General features: G+C 37.6%; 1 protein-coding gene across 9 annotated transcripts in view; it reads left to right on the top strand.

Annotated features, from left to right (window-relative positions):
- The window catches only part of LOC143808128 (uncharacterized), a 1,431,070-nt gene that overhangs the window by 1,362,075 nt on the left and 49,000 nt on the right, over positions 1-19,995 (top strand). For all 9 annotated transcript variants that reach the window (XR_013221890.1, XR_013221891.1, XR_013221884.1 and 6 more), the window contains one exon: positions 13,514-13,728. The gene's annotated coding sequence lies outside the window, so the exon portion shown is untranslated. The remainder of the gene's footprint in view (positions 1-13,513; positions 13,729-19,995) is intronic.

Below are 19,995 nucleotides of genomic sequence, written 5' to 3'. Positions count from 1 at the left end.
AGGAGCACCGGGGGAGGTAGGTAAGTATTGGGGGGCTATTGGGGGCCATCGGGGACCACATTTCTCTGTCCTCCGATGTGCAATCACATCGGAGGACAGAGAAATTAAACGGCAAATCGCGTTTTTTTTTTTGTTGCGACCGCCGGTAAACGGTTAATTACCGGCGATCGCAACTCGGGGGTCGGTAAAAACCCCCCGAATCATGTTCTCTGGGGTCTCGGCTACCCTCGGCAACCGAGACCCCAGAGAAAATCCGACTCTGGGGGGCGCTATTCACTTTTTCCACAGCGCCGTTAATTAACGGCGCTGTGGATTAAGTACCCTTAGCGGCCGCCGTTAAAAGGCGTATCAGCGGTCGTTAAGGGGTTAAACCTCAAGGAAGCCTCACATTGTACATAGAGTACACAAGTTGTTTGTGCTTGGAGGAATGTCCTGTGTTCGGAAATACCTTCTTGAAATATGAGTAGTGACCCGAGATTGTAAATTTTAGAAGGAATTTCTAAAGCTCCTAATGCAAGTGCAAACATTGTTCTGTCATCAGTAACATATGTGGACGTGATCCTTTATATGCGTCGCCTTTCACATAGTTAAGATTGGTTGTTGTGCCATAACCTGTGACTATAAATGAGCTACATAGATTCCATCCTGTAGGCAATGCCATAGATTTTGAAAAAAGTATCTAAGATTTTGCCTTAAATAATGTAATTATGGCCGTCACTCTGGTAGGGTATGTTAGAGCATAGTGGAGGAAGGTTTTTCCATTTAGTAATTCTTCAAACAACCAGATCACTTAATAAGATGCAACAAAGTTTATTTAGAAGATGATATATCAAATGGTAGTATGAAAATTAGAAATTTCTCCAACATGAATAATCCAATATTGATCCAATATGTCAATAACTGGAATGTATTAGTTTAAAACTTGTTCATTAGCCTGGACCCTGATCACGGCAATCTGAATGGAGAATGCAAAGAGAGAGCCAATCAAGCAAGCGAGAGTGCTGACAACCATACGGATTGCATCTCTCTTTGTAATTAGAAATAAGAGAAGTTCCAGAAGCAGGACCCATGCGATCATAAAATGCATCATCTTTAATGTAGATCAGTAAAACAACTCGGAATAAATCATACAAGAGTTAAAAGTCGCAAACGCATTTCAGGGCTATGTCCTTAATCATTACACTCGCTTTGCAACCTTCACTAAAAATATTGCTGTGATAATGGACCAGGCTGAACTGAAACATCGAGCACCAAATGAGCATTCTGCTACTTTATTCTCTTTATTGATAAATTGAATCAGTATTGGATCCATTGATGTTGGCTCATTAATTCCTTATTTTCTTTCTACCGTTTGATATATGATCTTCTAAAGATACTTCATCGCATTTAATTAAGTGTCGTGCTTGTTTGAAGAATTAAGATTTCTCTTTTGTTATGCATGTACTGAAGGTTTCAGTGAAAGTATAGAAAAGGCTTCAAATACAGTATGTTATATCACTACTAGCTCTCATTGTTTTCCTGATACTTGAAATTAACCTGACATTCCAAGGATTTGGTAATAAGAGAGGCTATGTTCTCTAAGCAAAATGTGCCATACTTTTACCAAAAATTGAGGTAAACAATGAAAAAAAGGGACTAACCAGAGAACCAATAAATAGTAAAATTATGTCAGCAATATTTGATACATTTCTTCATACCTTGCTCTGTAGCACACTGTTGTATCCATAATGGCGTCACTATTTGGGATCTGGCATCGCTTTAGGTATCAGGTATGATGGCTGTGGCCCTGGTGATCCCCAACAAAATGGCCGCTGATAGTGCGCATGCACGCTGATACTTCGTTCCTCGGGCTGTCATCTAACACACACGCAGTGCGCATGCTCCTTGACATCAACGGGAGTTTTGACGCAGCCGAGTAGACGATATTTTGTGCGTGGAGTCCGGTGCGCATGTACCATTTATGTCAGCACTATATCGTCCTATAAATTGAGCATTAGAGACAGGATAGCTTCACCACTCCCCTTTTGATAAAGCGAGCAAGTGAAACGAGCAGCAGGGGTCGTGGGGAGGCTGCTTTTGGTACGGACTGACGATGAGCAAGTGTTCATCTCACTATGGAAATATGTGTGTGGGCAGCAATTAGGTGCATTGCACTAGCATATGGGACAAGCTCCCAAGCGACACTATTTGAGTTTGGTTTCTAACTACCTGGATGTGACTGCCTATTCTCATCCAGTCCTATTGTGGACCTGCAACCTTCCCCGAGTGTACCTGTCTGTCTCCGCCATCCCTCTACTTGTTTTTGGTAACGTTTCATTCTGTTTGTACTTTGTTTGATTTATTAATTAAGGATATTTTTTCATTTTACTATTTAGCGGTTCTCTAGTTACTCCCTTTTTTTTCGTTGTTTACCTTATTGTAGGAGTACTCCACTTAGGTCAATATATTATTATTATTATTTAGGGAGAGTTTAAATTATCATGCTCTCGGCCAGTACACATATAACGTGCTTTATGATTATTGTGTCTGTTTTTACCAATAATTGTAGAATGTGTGTACAAATTACTTTTTGTTTAATTGAAGAAGTGACATAAAACAGAGCCAAATTTATTGCCATAAAACATCTGTATATACTTAAGCTAGTTATATGGTGGTGAAAAGAAAAGTTTAGCCTACCTTAACCAGCAGCATCAAATTTCATAGATTGCTAAATTGATGCATTTTTGCACTATTTGCTATATTTTTGCCATCTTATAAGTACCGTATATGTTTCCTACAACACTATTAATAAATCTCCATCAGTGTCTTTATATTTCATTATAAATAAAAGTAGTTCTCAACTTACGAACATCCAACTTATATATATTCCCTCCTTACGAACATCAGATGGTCATAAAAAAACCTAATATACTAATATTTTCACCTCTGCTGCCATCATCTGGTCTATCTCTTTGCGCCATCTCCAGCTTATTCACTATAGACCAGTACTCTTGGCTATGTCCAGGCCGGAGCTGTCATTGCCACTAGCCTGGATGAAGAAGGAAGTCCTGGCCTATTGTGAAGAGGCCAAATATGCAACATGACTGAAGATGAGAAGAAGAGAATGGGATGGCAAGGTGAGTATTGGTAAAGAAGAAAATAAGTAATGCTCACCTCTCCAGCTGCTTTGCTGCTCTGTGTCCAGTCCTCTTCTAACCACTCTCCAAGATTTCCAGTTGCTTCTGGGCCCTGGAAGTCTCTATGCGTCATAAGGTTGCAACATTAATGTAATGACCTTATGACACACAGTAATCTCTGAGACCTGGATGCAGTCGTAAATTCTGACATATAGTGAAGTGGCCGGAGATATGGCGCGTCCGACAATGGAAAGAAGAAGACCAACTGGATGGTAGTGCTGAGCAGCGAGACAGCCAGAACAACCAATGGTAAAGTGAGTATTATTTTTTTCCTGTTCCTGCTCCAACTTACATAAATATCTGGCTTATGAGCAAAGCTACAGCACGTATTCATATCAAAACCCAAGGATTGTTTGTAGGAGACTTTTTCAGCAATAGACATGCTTGGCCTTTCAATATCACACTGTGAACATAGTGTGTAACCCAGCCACAATCTCTAGAAAATTATAAGGATGACATAACACCTCCTGCCCTGTCAACCCGCCGCTACTCTTCTGGTATCAGATGCCTTTGTAAACCTTCTAGAACACCTAATAGATCAGGATAAACCAGTTTCAGCCCAGATCAGTCAATAAAAATAAGTGAGTTGATTAACTGGCTCATACTCACAGAGCAGCTTTCTATTCCCAAAGGTCTGGATCAAGAATTCTGTCAATAAACTCAGTAATTGTTTCTTTTTCTGATTCACTGTTGTCCTTTCATACGTAGAAGAAAATTAGGTTTCCATGTAGTTCATCAACCTTGTCAAATAAATGACAGGAAATATACATGACCTCAGATTTTATATAGATTCCTTGATCATTATTAATAATAATAATAATAATAATCTTTATTTTTATATAGCGCTAACATATTCCGCAGCGCTTTACAGTTTGCATACATTATCATCGCTGTCCCCGATGGGGCTCACAATCTAAATTCCCTATCAGTATGTCTTTGGGATGTGGGAGGAAACCAGAGAATCCGGAGGAAACCCACGCAAACACAGGAAGAACATACAAACTCCTTGCAGATTATGTTCTTGGCAGGATTTGAATCCAGGACTCCAGCGCTGCAGTGCTAACCACTGAGCCACCGTGCTGCCCATATAAACATTTAGTAATGGATGTATTGGAAATAATCTGACTGTAACAGACCATCACTGTATTGTAATGTTGTTGTCTATAAGGAGTAAAATGAGACTTTATACACTTTAAAGAAGCATTCCTATAAAATGTGTATCCTCTTAATTTATTGCAATCATCATATTACATAGCACTGTGTACTTACAGTTGTTCATTTTTTCTTTCTACCCAGCAAATTAAAAATTTTTTCCATTAGGTCTTTGATAATACGTGATTAAAAACTGATTAGATGAATCCCTCAAATCTCTATACAAAAACAGGAGGTCAATTTTCCCTGTATGAGTGATAAGTCACTGCAAAAGTCCCTGCCAGGGGGAGGAGCAGCTGGGTCAGGAGTTGAAGAGTTGAAGAGTTGAAGAGGAGAATGATTTTTGCAGGGACAAGAGACTTCCGGTTTCTTCATAGAACAGAGAAAAGAAAAGAATTAGCTGGGTAGAAAGACAAAGTGAGCTTCTATCATTCTTTCTTACAATGGTGTAGAAAGAGTGGGGTGTTTAGGTTTTATATATATTCTAGTTGTAGCCTAGAATACTTATTACTCACTGCAAAATGCAAATTAATTTATACAATGTGATTTTCTGGATTTTATTTTTGATATTCTATCTCTCAATGTTAAAATCAACCAACCCTTAAAATAATAGACTGTTTATGTCTTTGTCAGTGGGCAAACTTACAAAATCAGCAAGGGATCAAATACTTATTTCCTTCTCTGTATATGCTTAGGTAGGTATACAGTTGTGTGAACAAGTGTTTGCCCCCTTCCTGATTTCCTATTATTTTGAATGCTTATCACATGTAAAAACGTAATTCTGGCATTTTGACATGGTGCATTAGCACTTCTATGTATAGCAAAAATCACTGGCGTTCACAGGAGGATCGTAATGACAAGGATGGAGGTCATCAGCAGACCGTGGCTGTCATGACCCATTGGCACCCAGCGGTCATGTGGCGGGCAGACCAATGGGTCGGATGTATGATGCGCTTCCGTGTGCCTCATGTTAAATCCCGCTGTCAGTGATTGACAGCAGGATTTAACTGGTTAACAGCTGCGTGCGTATCTCTGCTACACCCACGACTGTTAAAGACACATGATGGCTGATTAAATTAGCTATCATGTGTGAGGAAAGATGTGGGCTCAGCGTGCAAGCCCGCATAAAAGACATGGGAAACGACCTTTGATGTAAATATACATAAAAGGTCAAGAAGGGGTTAAAAGCTAAGTATGCAGGGGTGAACAAAGACAGAAGGCTTGTCTGCAAGAGTAATATACAGGATCTTTGCAGTCCAAAAGCTCATCATAATGCACAATTCCACCTGCGTTGGAGGTGGTAGTGGCCCCCTTACCTCTTGGCCGTTTGTGTAGCTGCACAGGTTGCCCCAATGGTCCACCCTCGTATGTGTCCATTATTCCCAACCAGCAGTGACCTGATTCTCTAAGACAAGAACTAAACAGAAAAAAAATTCAGAACAAGCTGGGGCATATGATACTACTTAAATCCCTTTTTGATAGAGAAAAAAAAAGAAAATATAAGGGTTCTCCATTGATTCAATGCTGTGCTAATTATTACTTAAATTCTGAAATATTTTGGGTCATTTTTCTTATTGGGAACATTCTTTAATTTAATACATGATTTTCCAAATATGTTTTAATTATAAGTGTGAGGAAGCAGAAATACCTACATTTTTTCCTAGTCGGATTCACATCCCTGTCCTCAGTGTTGTGCCCAGGCTCGGACTGGCCCATAGGGTAACAGGGGATTCCCCCTGGGGGCCCCTGTGCAGATCTGGGCCCCAAACCCCACTGTATGAGCAGTACTTGGCATAATTCACTTGATTCACTCTGTGCAGAAAAAACAGCATCTCGTCATTCAATAACCCAACTACCCAGTTTATTATTATGTAGACATATAGGTAAATTTGTGAATGAGAGTAGTGTAATCTTTGTATTCAAGTGAAAAGTGAGCCCCCCAAAGTCAGTGCTACTGGTGGGCCCTTAGCACCCCAGTCCAACATTTTACTGAACCACCTATCTTGTTAAAGGCTCTGTAAAATAAATACGTGTAAATCTTATGATTTACTTGGAAGGAAATACAAAGCGTCAGACAGTATTACTGTATTATGGTGACAGATGTTGTCAAAAAGAGGCACAGCTCCGGCTTACAGCTGTGTACTACATGGCATTCCCATTGCTGTGTCTCGGGAGAACAGATGTTCACACAACTCGTCAGCCCTGCACACACACAACATGACTTTCACTGGGCTCTAGTGCTATTAGAAGAGTGGAGAAGAAGCAGAAATCAGCCACAGCTTTCTCTATGCTCTACAAACATTTCATTGTGCAAATATAGCCATAAAAGCCCTAAGCTAGGTGTGAAATTCTACAACATGGCAGTAAATAGGGCCTTACACACTATTCTATGGATGCTATTTACTATTACACCATCAATGTGTCTACACTTTAACCCCTTTATTGCCGTTCCTCCAGAGGTTATAGAGCATTTCACTCTACTTCAAAAATATTAATAAATATCAAACCCTGAACTGCTTGGTTCCATTCAGTTAAAGGAAAAACATATCTTTGGATCGTGTTTGCCAGTACATAGAAGAATAATCAAAATTGAGAGTCCTCAGTGGTTGACGCTGAGAAGATACTAACACATAGTAAGCTTTTGAGACTACTCGTCAAAATATGCCTGATGAAGAAACCTGAGCAGTCTCGAAAGCTTGCTATTTGTTATCTCTTTTTCAGTTAGCCATTGAAAGATATAAGCCCCTGAGGACTCTCAGTATTGATTATATTTTTGTTTGCATTTGGACATTTTTATGTTAATTCTGCTTCTTCAAATGCTGATGACAACCAATATGTATCTACGTAGGTCATACATATAGACACATACTAGGTCCCTGAAGGTGGAGATCCACTCTAGTCTTGCCTTCTGTTTCAGCCTGTGGTGAGAACCGCTTATGGATATGGCCCCACAGGTGTTTCATCTTAGCAAACAAAGAAATGGAGGAGCAGTCAGGTCATAAAAATGGGATGCAGGCCCAGGACCTCCTGTTGCAGGTGGTTAAGACTGTGGAGGGGTCAAGCAGCTGCTCCACTAAAGACTCTCAATGTTAATTATTTTGTTTGTTCCATTTAGACATTTATTTCTTGAATTGGCTTCTGCAAAATGCTGATAACAACCAATATGGCTTCTACTTAGGTCATACATATAGAAGTACACTAGGTCCCTGAACGTGGAGATTCTTTCCAAGTTTGCCTTGCTTCCATTTCAGCCTATGGTGAGAACCACTCATGGATATCGCCTCCACAAGTGCTTGAATCTTACCAAACAAGGAAATACAGGAGCACTCAAGTCATAAAAATTGGATGGAGGTCCCTGGACCTCCTGTTGCACGTGGTTTAGACTGTGGTGGAGTCAAGCAGCTGCTTGGACATGGGTGTATTTTTATGATAGGGTGGCCTATTCTTCTCAACTTACCTAGGCTACATCTATAAATCCATATTGGGAGGAAAATTTATCCTTTGGGACTTGAAAGAAGCTTTCTGACAATCTTTCACACTATTAACTATATAAATTTAAACAGCTTGAAGGAAATAGTCGGATTTTAACAATTTTCAGACTTGTATTTACAGGTGACTTTTCATTTTTTTGGGAGGAGGATTATCTTTTTTTGCTGTTCCACTCATTAATTAGGTTTTCAGTAATGAAGAAATAACTTTTTGCTAAATATTTTTGCATGACTATATGGGAATGATCCTTATTACGGATGCCAGATTAAATAAAACTCACATGGCACAATATAAAAATAAGCAGATTAACACTATCGATAGATTAGTAATAGAGAAGTATTGTTATTTGTGGCAAATTAAACCCTCGTTAAGAGTTCCTCTTAACATTAAAAGCTGGTCTCTAAAGTGATTTAGTCATTTAAATGTTAGGTTAACAATTAGTCCAGGACTACCCTGCCTCCCCGTTTGTATAGAAATATAGTGCGGCTAAATTGTACATTTTCCTGTGCTTGATTCTAAATGACTCCCCACACTTAATTATGAGGATGAGAGGGGAAGCCTTATTCCTCTTTGTTATAGGATAAACTTTCAGTAATCCCAAACAAAGGAGCCAGTTCTGGAAGATATGGGATTTGCTGCCGGATTATGGTCTCAGAGATAATGATGTGCAGTCAGCAGAAGCTGGGTTTATTTTAATTCAAATAAGCTGGTAAACAAACCACTGGCATGGCTGATGGTGAGAGGAGCCGTCTTCTGCGGCTACATCGCCCGGCCAATTTACAGGAGGAAAAAATCTATTATACATCGTTTTCATACGTGTGTAAATTAATACAAGATGCAGATTAATCTACGCTCAGTCCATTAAAATGACAATACGGTGCAGTCTATATAGCCAATGTCGACCAACATCATTTTCTAGGACTGAGAAATGGCAATGGATGTAGCACTAAATAGGATTTTCATTCCCATTACCCCATTCTTACATTTAAAATGCTGGAATAATATTGTAACGTTAGCAAAAATTGGAAATATCGAGAGACAAACCACTTACCAAATGAGAGAATTTTGACTTCTGCATAATGCCAACAATAAGCAAAATAATATTTTTCTAAAAAATGTTGCCATGGAAAATATTTGTAAAGAAAATAGCTTGTAAAGAAACATCTCAGAGACTTTATAATAAGCTAAAAAAAGGTTGTTTTTTTATTATTATTATTATTTTATTTTTTTTGTTCTGTAAGAAGAACCTGTTCTTGATTTAAAGCTAATTTTGGGTTCAGTCTACAAAATGACTGAGATTATTAAAGAAACCTCTGGATTTGCACGATTTTAGGGACAATACGGAGGGGATTTGCAGATGCAAATTTCAAAGCTCTAGAGATGTTGATAATTAACTGCGCTATTTCCTGGCTAGAAGGCACAGAATGCTAATATCACTCACGCACACCTGTAAATGACGAGAGGTTTTTACTACTGACTGTCTACAATTTCACATGTATATTTCATTCAATGCTGTAACGTTGTTGATGCGGACCCCCGCTGAGTTTTTGTGAATCATGAAATACAAATAAATTCCACTAGAATTATGATAATAGAAAACTTCCTTGTGTATGTATCCTTCTTCACACGCACACGTCTAATAGTCACAAGTGTAGTGTGAATATTGTTTAATGCAGGGGTAACACAATATTGTGCGTAAACACAATACAACATTGAATTGTATTAATAATAATAATAATGATAAAAATAATGATAATAAAAATGATAAAAATAATTTAGCACTAAAATTAATAATACATGAAATAACCTGGAAGAATATAATACAAACTATTCTACTTGGTGTAATAATTTAGATCTATTTATATAGTATGTTCTTGGCTTTTCTCAGAACGCAGGTGTTGATGTTTAGGAGGGGCGCACATTACAGTGTATGTGATGTGATTGGGATAATAGATACTGTACAGATGTAAAAATACCAAACTGTAGAATCTTCTAATTCCAGATCCATCACAAATAGGCTCTTCTATTTCTACAACAGCTCTATTTATAGAGGGAGACTGCCGCATTGTTAGATATGATGCGTTATAGCTTCTGGAAGAGCAGATCCATGAGCAATGATTATTCTTTAAATAAAAGGTGAAGGTGTTGTGAAGAAGCATGCAGTTTCTCTACCGGATCTATGGAGAATCTAGCATGCCTGGCACCTGATGGGTTAATGTGCAGAACATCTGCATCCATCGCTACTCATTCATAACCAATCATGCGAAGTAATGAGCACAAATATGAGGCATATGCCAGCAGCTCCCTGTGTGTTTACCTGAGTACACCATACCTGCCCCATCTACAGGAACCAGCAGGGCCGCTCAGCATCTGCTCCACATTCACAGGGACATTTCACTAATAATAACATTACTGATGGCCTTAATAAATTATCAAAAATAGATGGATGATAGATTAGATAGATGATAGATAAATAGATAGATAGATAGACAGATAGATAGATAGATAGATAGATAATAGATAGATAGACAGATAGATTGATATAACATGATAGATAGATAGATAGATAGATAGATAGATAGATAGATAGATAGATAGATAGATAGATAGATAGATAGATAGATAGATAGATATTAAATGGATAAACATTACAAGGATCGATAAAAATTAAATGTGGATAGTTACATAGAAAAATAGATGATAGACTGATATTTGAGTTTTCGATGGATAGAAATTTATTGAATGGATAGATGCAGAGATAGATAAATAGGTAGATAGATAGATTATTGATAGATAGATAGATAGATAGATAGATAGATGATTGATAGATAGATAGATGATAGATAGATAGATAGATAGATAGATAGATAGATAGATAGATAGATAGATAGATAGATAGATAGATACAGAAATAGATAGATAATACATGTTAGATAGCTAGATGATTGATAGATAGATAGATAGATAGATAGATAGATAGATAGATAGATAGATAGATAGATAGATACAGAGATAGATTGATAATAGAAATAGATAAATAATACATGTTAGATCGATAGATAAATATTAGAGAGATAGACAGATTGATATTACATGTTAGATAGATATTAAACATAGATATTATACATTAGAAGGATCGATAGAAATTAAATGTGGATAGTTACATTGATAGATAAATAGATGATAGATTGAAATTTGCGTTAGGTTTTCGATATATAGAAATCTATTGAATGGATAGATAGATAGAAAGATAGATAGATAGATAGATAGATAGATAGATAGATAGATAGATAGATAGATAGATAGATAGATAGCGAGGTTAACAAAAATATAATGGTAGAAATAACTATAAATAAAGGATGGCAAAAAAACAAACAATAAGATTTAGGTTGGAAATATGAAAACAAGGTAATAAAGATACAAAGAATGATGACAGAGAGGGTGAGAGAGAGAATAGTGAACAAGATTAGTGAAAAATATATTTCAGTTCATAAATCTGCAAACTATATATAAGTGGTATGTATATCCCTATAAATCAGAAAACACTGTGTAGTGATTGTCATCTTTCTTACTCCCCCAACAATTGTAAGGAAGAATGAAAATATCCTGATTTGTTTTATTCTACTTTGTTGCTAGAAGCAAGCAGTTTTGAAGAAAAAAAATGATATATTAAATCCTGACTAGTACATTGTAGCTAGGAGCAATCTGAATACTGTAAATGGGTACCTGCAATGCCTGTGTGGTCACAAGTATCTCATCAAATAAGAAATCACCCATTATTTACACCCCAGTTATTTCTGACTACACTTGTATGCCAAGCAGAGGAACAGTTTACCATGTTTTTAGGTTAGGGAACAGTGTTGTAGCTTAAAAAAAAACTCTTAACAGAAATAAGGACCAGTGACCAGTGATACATGGTGGGAGCTGCGATTGTGGTTACAAGTTGGATTACCATCATCTCAAACTTCTAGGAAGAAAGCAAGGAATGGCATGAATTTCTATGGCAAGGTAGATAAACACAGACAGAATCTAACAAGTTCCCTGCTGGGCTGCACTAACTATGGGCTGTAAAATCTGTCTAATAGCCCAGACCCAGCCCTTTATCCTAATGCTCATTCTGTAGGTTTGTGAGAACACACTTCATTGTAATCATATGGTGCACTGGGGCAAGGGGTCCAGCCAGAGTTATTACACAAATATGAGAAAGAAAGAAAGAAAGAAAGAAAGAAAGAAAGAAAGAAAGAAGAGCAAAGATAGATAGATAGATAGATAGATAGATAGATAGACATAAATACAGAAGAAAGTGCAAAAAATAAAATAGGAAAGAAAGAAAGAAAGAAAGAAAGAAAGAAAGAAAGAAAGAAAGAAAGAGAAAATGAAAGAAAGAAATGGCAAAAAAGATAGACAGATAGATAGATAGATAGATAGATAGATAGATAGATAGATAGATAGATAGTTTAAGAGGAAGACAAAGAGAAAGGGAGAGAATGAAATAAAGAAATGGTAACGGGGATGGATAGATAGATAGATAGATAGATAGATAGATAGATAGATAGATAGATAGATAGATAGATAGATAGATAGATAGATATTAGATACAGAGATAGATAGATAGATAGATAGATAGATAGATAGATAGATAGATAGATAGATAGATAGATATTAGATACATAGGTGAAACAATATAAAGATCTGATATAAATATATAAATATACATCTGATGGGCTACTGTATGAGTTCATATCTATCTATCTATCGCTCTATCTATCTATCTATCTTTGCACGTTACCATTTCTTTATTTCATTCTCTCCCTTTCTCTTCCTCTTAACTATCTATCTTTGTTGCCATTTATTCTTTTCTTTGCCTCGTTCTTTATCCTAAACTATCTATCTATCCATTTCTTTCTTTCATTTTCTTTCTTTCATTTTCTTTCTTTCTTTCTTTCTTTCTTTCTTTCTTTCTTATGTTTCCTATTTTCTTTTTTGCTCTTTCTTCTGTATTTATGTATTGTTATCTATCTATCTATCTATCTATCTATCAAATTTTGGATCTTCTTATTATGAGACTTAAAATAGATTTTTGTTTGTTATTTTGTAACATTTCATTCTCCATTGCTGTCATCCGTATGGTATAATTTGGGGGACAGAATGGTCTGTCTGGTTAATCTATTTCTCTTATATTTTATGTAACTAATAATATAAAGTGTCTGCACAAAGCTTAGAAAAGATAAACCCATCCTGGGGGATAGAGCAGCAGAATGAGGAATCTTGGAGAATGGTTGTATTAAAATATGAAGAGATCAGCTCAGGCTTCCAATGTCTCTTTCTGGTGAAAAAAAAAAAATAATCTTTGTGAAATGCCTATTCTATGGCTCCAATAAACAGAAGCCATTACCTCACGGCTGCTTTTGTTGGCCCTATACAAGAGAGAACAAAATGGTTATTGAGGGGAGCGCTTTAGATTGTGATTGTGGGTAGTATGCACAAAGAGCACTGTTATTGTATTAAAAGAACCATCTGTAGCAGAAACAATGCCATCAAATTATCTGTGAATACCCAGTGTAAAGTATAAAGCTGCCTCTCTGGTGCAGGGTGGGGGCATGTGCAGCACTCTTACGAGAACGACAGTTTTGTGTCTGTGTTGTTGTCGGTTCATTCTTCTAAAAAACAGCCGTAAACGCTGCTTCTTGTTCCAGGAGCTGGAGAGTGCGGAGCTGCCACCGGCTGCATGGACGGTAGGATGGAGGGATGCGGCAGCTGTGTGCCCGCTGCCCCGGCAAGAACAGGGCTCACTGACTGGCTGCAGGGCTGCGGCTTCCAGGCGAACGTTTAGGGTTTCTGCACTGCACGGACTCCCCTTTATTGCTGCCAATCAAACTGCTGGGAAGACAACACCCCGAGTTACTGCCACGTAAGTAATTGCAAGCAAACTTTGACACCCCCTCCCCCTGTAGCTATTTTATTTTGGATCTAAGAGTGATCAGCATCCCGCCCATGTGCCAATCATCCGTGTAGCCAGGGCTCCGGTGGGTTCAGGCAGCCCAGCTCTGGTTCAAGGTCTCTGCCTGCATGTTAACCTGTTCAGTGCTAGGACGGAGCACACCTGTTCTTGGGGAAAGCAGCTGCCTGACACACCTGTAGGCCACACACCTGCTTGGACTTGTAGTTCTGAGGACACGGGGTCATTGGCGTTGCCTATAATTTACCCTTGTCACCAATTGCAAGACAGATCATTGCATAAGAAAGGGCATAACCACCTGTCGATGTTAAACGCCATCCTGATGGGTTCTTCCAATTACTAGGAGCCAATGATATATATGTGTATTAGGAACTTTCTCATTCCTCAATCTCCAAAATCCCTGCCGAAAACGTGTCTAACAATTATTATTATTTCTAATATTAGTATCACTATTATTACAATATCACAAGGTCGAACTCAACCTACCTATAACAGATTTTCAATTGTACAGTGCCCACATGTACCATGTCCTCTGGAATTATTATTTATTACATACGTAGCATAAGAACATCATATTCTATAGAGCCATGTATATAGTTTTTAGGCTGTTGTTAGGCTACGTTCCCACAATGAGCTTTTTGTGAGTTTTTGATGTTGCAGATTTCCGCACCCATTAAGTAAAATAGGTTACTTGCATTTTTTTCGAAAATAAGCAGCTTTTGAACATAACCTTAGTCAACCAGTATGTGCTGATTAGTTACAGCAAATGTTATAACTAACTGGTCATTGGGCTTGTAGATGTGCTTGGCATTGAGATATTAAGAGCTGCAGTCCTATGTAATCGACGCATAATCCATTCTGATAATATTATAGAGTTTGCATATCAATAGTGTCATTTCTAACATTTCTAAAGAAAAAAGGAATATTTCCCCTTTTATTCAACATATTTCCCCACAATCTCTAGGCTGTTGAGTCTTTAATAATTCATATATGCCTATCCATACAAAAGTCAGCAAATAGAGAATGCATAGGCTCTACCTAGTGCTATAGATCTTACATTAGTAAATGGGGCAGGAATTTCCCTGTATATTTCTATCTAAATGACATGAATAAGACAATGTGAATATTACAAGCTCAGCACTGCTTCATGTGACAAGCGCGGTCAGCTCCCCTATATCCGCATGTGGGAGACTAATCCTGCCATGCAGCCTTTCAGATTGCTCTTTGGCGCCTCCTCTGACTCCATGAGAAATTACACATCTCATTTCCTGGAGACCCTGAATGGATCTCCCCATGAAATCTGTGCAGCCTACATGTATTTATCCTGTGAGCATGGGGTAACCTGTGGGATTAGGGTCAGCAGGACCAAAAAAAGCCAGACGACTCTAGTGGTCACATACCGTCCTGCTTCTCAGAATTGAGGATTAACCCTTTTTGTATGGGCTTGGGTAGATGGCATGAAGCAAGATGTGTACTGGTTGCATTAGGCTGCTCCGCGCACACATGGAAACAAGTCTGTCATCTGCTTACTGGTGTCATGTAAATGCTACTTCTACGTATGGTAGTCTTGTGAAGAACTGGAGAGAAAGGTTAATCCTAAACTGTATGATGCAGATGTGACTGGCAGGGGAGAAGGTGTGGGGGGCAGGTCCTGCTGCAGTATTTACAGCCCACTGCCTGATACAGAGCCTTTGTTAGGCCTGCGAAGCTAATTTAGTGCTGATCAAAAGCGCCACATAGTTAAAGGACTGGTAATGACTGCTAATTCCAGCTCACACTTGTACATCCCCAAGCGCTGTCATTAGGGACAGGCCATGGACCTGCAGGTGAAGAGTAGTAGTTTTTATTACATTAACATGCTAATCCCAGCCCTGCCGGATCTTCAGCTATGTGCTCTACTTCTTTACTGTGCCCGCGGCCTTCCTTCACTGGGGCACATAGGCAGGTGGCAAAGATAGTCAATGCAAAGTGAGAAAATAGGATGGGAGAAAGGGATTTATATTTATTAATAATAATAAATGCTGTGACTACAAAGAAAAATAAAACAGACATACATACATATGAAAATGGCCTAGTTAGGGCACATGCCTCAAAGTAATTACCTGCATTCTACAGAAAATGGCACAATTACGAGGCAAGATATGGCATTCTGGAATTGTTTTATTTACCTTTTTACATTAAAAAAAAAAACAGGGGCCACTAGAAAGCAAATGCAATAATGGGCCCAGTATATAATAATAATCTTTATTTTTATATTGCGCTAACATATTCCGGAGCACTTTACAGACATTATCATCGCTGTCCCTGATGGGGCTCACAATCTAAATTCCCTATCAGTCTGTCTTTGGAATGTGGGAGGAAACCGGAGTGCCTGGAGGAAACCCACACAAACACGGGGAGAACATACAAACTCCTTGCAGATGTTGTCCTTGGTGGGAATGTTATATAAGTGGCTAACAACTCTGCATGTGTAACTTGTGACACATGTAGGCCAATATGTTTGCACTTACATGTTTATATATATTTATACATAATCATGCCTACTATCTATGCATTGTATATCTTTTTATACATATATGTGTATATATATAAATTTGCGTAGGTCAATATTTTGTAAAGAGTTTATATATATAGGGTTTAGTATATATATATATATATATATATATATATATATATATATACATATATATATATATATATATGCACACATATATAAGCTCTCTATTCACACCAATCATTCATGACATTATATTGGCCTACATATATGACAAGTTGCATATGCACCGTGGCTATCCTTAAGCTGCAACATTTTGAGTACTGATGTAGTAGTAATGCCATCAACAATATTTTATGATGATGTATAGAAGAGTATGTACATATATTGAATATATTTACATAGAGGATTCTCCCGGATGGGAACAATGGGGGCTGCTGTTGAATATTTCCCTTCACTGGCCGCCAGCACTGAAATGCTCCTGCCTAATGCTGCCGCTGCATAATGAATGCCGGCTCCCCGCTCATCCCCTCCCTCCTGTCACTGAGAAAAGTTTCTGCACTGGGCAATTGTGACATTTATTGATGGGTAACCCCCTGCACTCTGGACCACAACAACTAGCAGCTTTGTTTTCTGCAACATCTATATGGATGGATGGTTGGATGGATGGAAGGATGGATGGATGGATGGATGGATGGACAGATGTGGAGCAATGTATATACATGAGGTGCGGCCTGTCATTATGACATACTGGCACATCCCATCAGGCGCTGATAATTCATTGGGATACTGAACTACTAGATTATTACATTTTGTGCATTTTTTGTACGCCATATTTTTTCTGCCACAATTGTGCAATTTTCTCATGTAAGGTGATTAATATCTAAACCTTTGAATCAATCTTTTCCCTAATATAATAACCAGCATTACATTTCAAGCGTCATTTATTTTCTTTTCACTGTCTTCAAAGTCTGTGAGCTCTGCATTTTTATAGATGGTCAAAACTGATAAAAAAAATCCCCTTTATCTTTTTGTATGTGTGTGGAGTAAAGAGCTGTAGAAGACCCCGCTAAGATTGTGTGATGTGTCCTTAGCAAGTGATTGAGGCTGTGTCAGATGTGTGGCTTTGCTGAGCGCGTTGTCTTGGGCCCCCCCTGTTGGACACAGTGGGAGCTGCACAGTGCCAGTCCTGATCCAGCTCTAGCATTTGCCTTGTGTCATTTTCATTATAGAACTTTTCACTCTGACACAAGCAGGAAGGTTGTGTGTGTCTGGAATATACTAAATCGCAAATGAGGGAAAGGTCTGGCGGTGTGAGGGATGAGTGCCAGGCGTCTTCATTTATGTCAATCCTTTATTCATCATTACTTTCTATGATGTCTAGAAGGAGAGCCACCGGTATTCTTCAGTCATTGTGCAGTTATTGCGAGAAGTTGCATTTCTAATTCATTCCAACCACTTTAATGCCCTTTCATTGTCAATTATGCAGAATTAGCTACAATTCCTATCCATTATTATCTATCTATTATCCATCGATCTATCTACTCACCTTTATAGGAATGGATTATCGTTAGACTTCTCAATAACATTATGCTTGTCGCACATTATTTTGTCAAGTGCCACTACACCCATCACTCCATGCAGCCACAACACAGAGATTGTAAATGGACAATATTAAAAATATCATTATTTCTATTTATTTTACCTGATTTACTGGGAAGTTATTATGGTTAATATTATCATTCTATAAAGCCTAGGAAATCCAGAACCTGCTGTATTCTGAATAATTGGTTCTATAGAAGCTCATATGTGGCATGTAATATTTTATCGACAAGTCAGTCTGCTTCATGAAAGGATTATTAGTCTGTTATGCAGACATTATAGGATCTAATTGGCGACATATGTAGATATAATTACCGTGCATCCTCTATGGATTTAACAAGGTCATTGCCAATAAGTGTAAAGTTAAACATTCATTTGACAATATAAGATCGGGTGTGCTATTCATTTCATAACCTATAATTACTTTATGATAAGGTGGCACAGAACATTAAATTGGGTAAGGCAAATGATCCGGCTGTATGCCAGTGAATGCCTGTCCTGAGGATGGGGTACGGTGGCTGCTGGATGCGCTGAGAATTCCACTGCTTGTCAAGAGTCCTTGAAGGAAATGATTGGATAAATGTGGCTGTGGATGAGGTGCCTGTTATTGCCCTGTACCTCGAATGCCACTTCTCACAATTACAATTGCTACGCTTCCTGATCGGCTACGAACAAAGCCGGGGCCCAGTCCTTCCACATAATCAATAAGAAATTTCAAGGACGCTCTTGTGCTACCGGGTAATTGTTCTGGAGTAGGATGGAAAATAAAATCTCATTGACCAGGTAATACTGGGAACAAACACACTTTCCATGACATTACTAGGAAGTGTGTGTATAGAGATTCTCCATGTTAACATGATGCATACATTTTCTAATACAAATCATTTAGATCTCATGTAACTATATAATACTTATAAAATTCATGTAAACAGTTTGTGCAATTAAATCATACACTTTACTCATTGGTATAAAAGGAAGTATTTTTTAGATATGGTATTTATATGGCCTCTGTTAGCAGGTGTAAACTTTTAGGTTTAATCTTATAAACAATTTGCATCAAGAGTGCAAACTTTTATTTGCCACAGTCACTAAATAAGAAAAAAATGTACATTGACATTTCTTAATAAAAAATATTCTTTTTCATAATTTCTAAACATTTTACTCTTCTTTTTTTTCCCTCTGTATTCTATATCAACGTCTTCTTCCATTGTAGCATTTAAGATGTGAAAAGTAGACGATAGTTTATTTACATTAATGAAAAGTAGACGATAGTTTATTTATATTAATGAAAAGTAGACGATAGTTTATTTAGATTAATGTGCTTTTGAGCCTGTCTCTTTTTCCATTGTAGCATTAATTGTACATTTTATATCATGGATTAGTGTTACAATGCATAGTGGTTTGACTGGGAACTAATAGATGTCTAGCTTACTTTTTTCATTTATATAAATTAAAGGCACAGGCACATCTATTATTAATGCAATATCTCTCTCTCTCTCTCTCTCTCTCTCTATATATATATATTATTCAAATAAAGAGATATGCCTAAACTTCATAAAATCTATATAGTATGGTGATAAAGATACATTAACCTGTGAAACTGAGTTAAAAACACCTGTCAAGGTAATGAATATTACGCTACTTTTAGAGAGAGTAGCATTGTGCAATACTGAGCTAAGTGTATTTGTCTGCTATGCTTTTCTATTTTTATACAATCTATGTATTTATATAATATGTCTCACCTGATTATACAATCATTACTTTCCATATTTGCAAATAATAAATTGTGTGATTTAATTACATTCTTTAACCATATGGAGGCTTTCTCTAAGTAATGTGTATGAATGAATGCTGCCTTATATTTGTCCTTTTTTTATGTTCTTGTACATGTGATGGTATATATAGGTATGCCTCGCTTTCCAACAGGTGTAGCTCTTTAGCTTTGCATTGATGATGCAAACTTTTATCCGCCATAGTAACTCAGCATTGAGTAGCAGGGCATTAATTATTTCAGAGGGAGATAAAACTCTCAGAGCCCAATAGGACCTTTTCAGATTTGTAATTAGAAAATAAATTGAGGCAGCTCTTCTTCTCCTTCCTCCTCCTCCTCCGCCTCCTCTTTG

The sequence above is a fragment of the Ranitomeya variabilis genome, chromosome 2, assembly GCF_051348905.1.
Source record: "Ranitomeya variabilis isolate aRanVar5 chromosome 2, aRanVar5.hap1, whole genome shotgun sequence".
Taxonomy (NCBI): Eukaryota; Metazoa; Chordata; class Amphibia; order Anura; family Dendrobatidae; genus Ranitomeya; species Ranitomeya variabilis.
The sequence above is the reverse complement of the archived record's forward strand: the minus strand, read 5'-3'. Positions and strand labels throughout refer to the sequence as shown.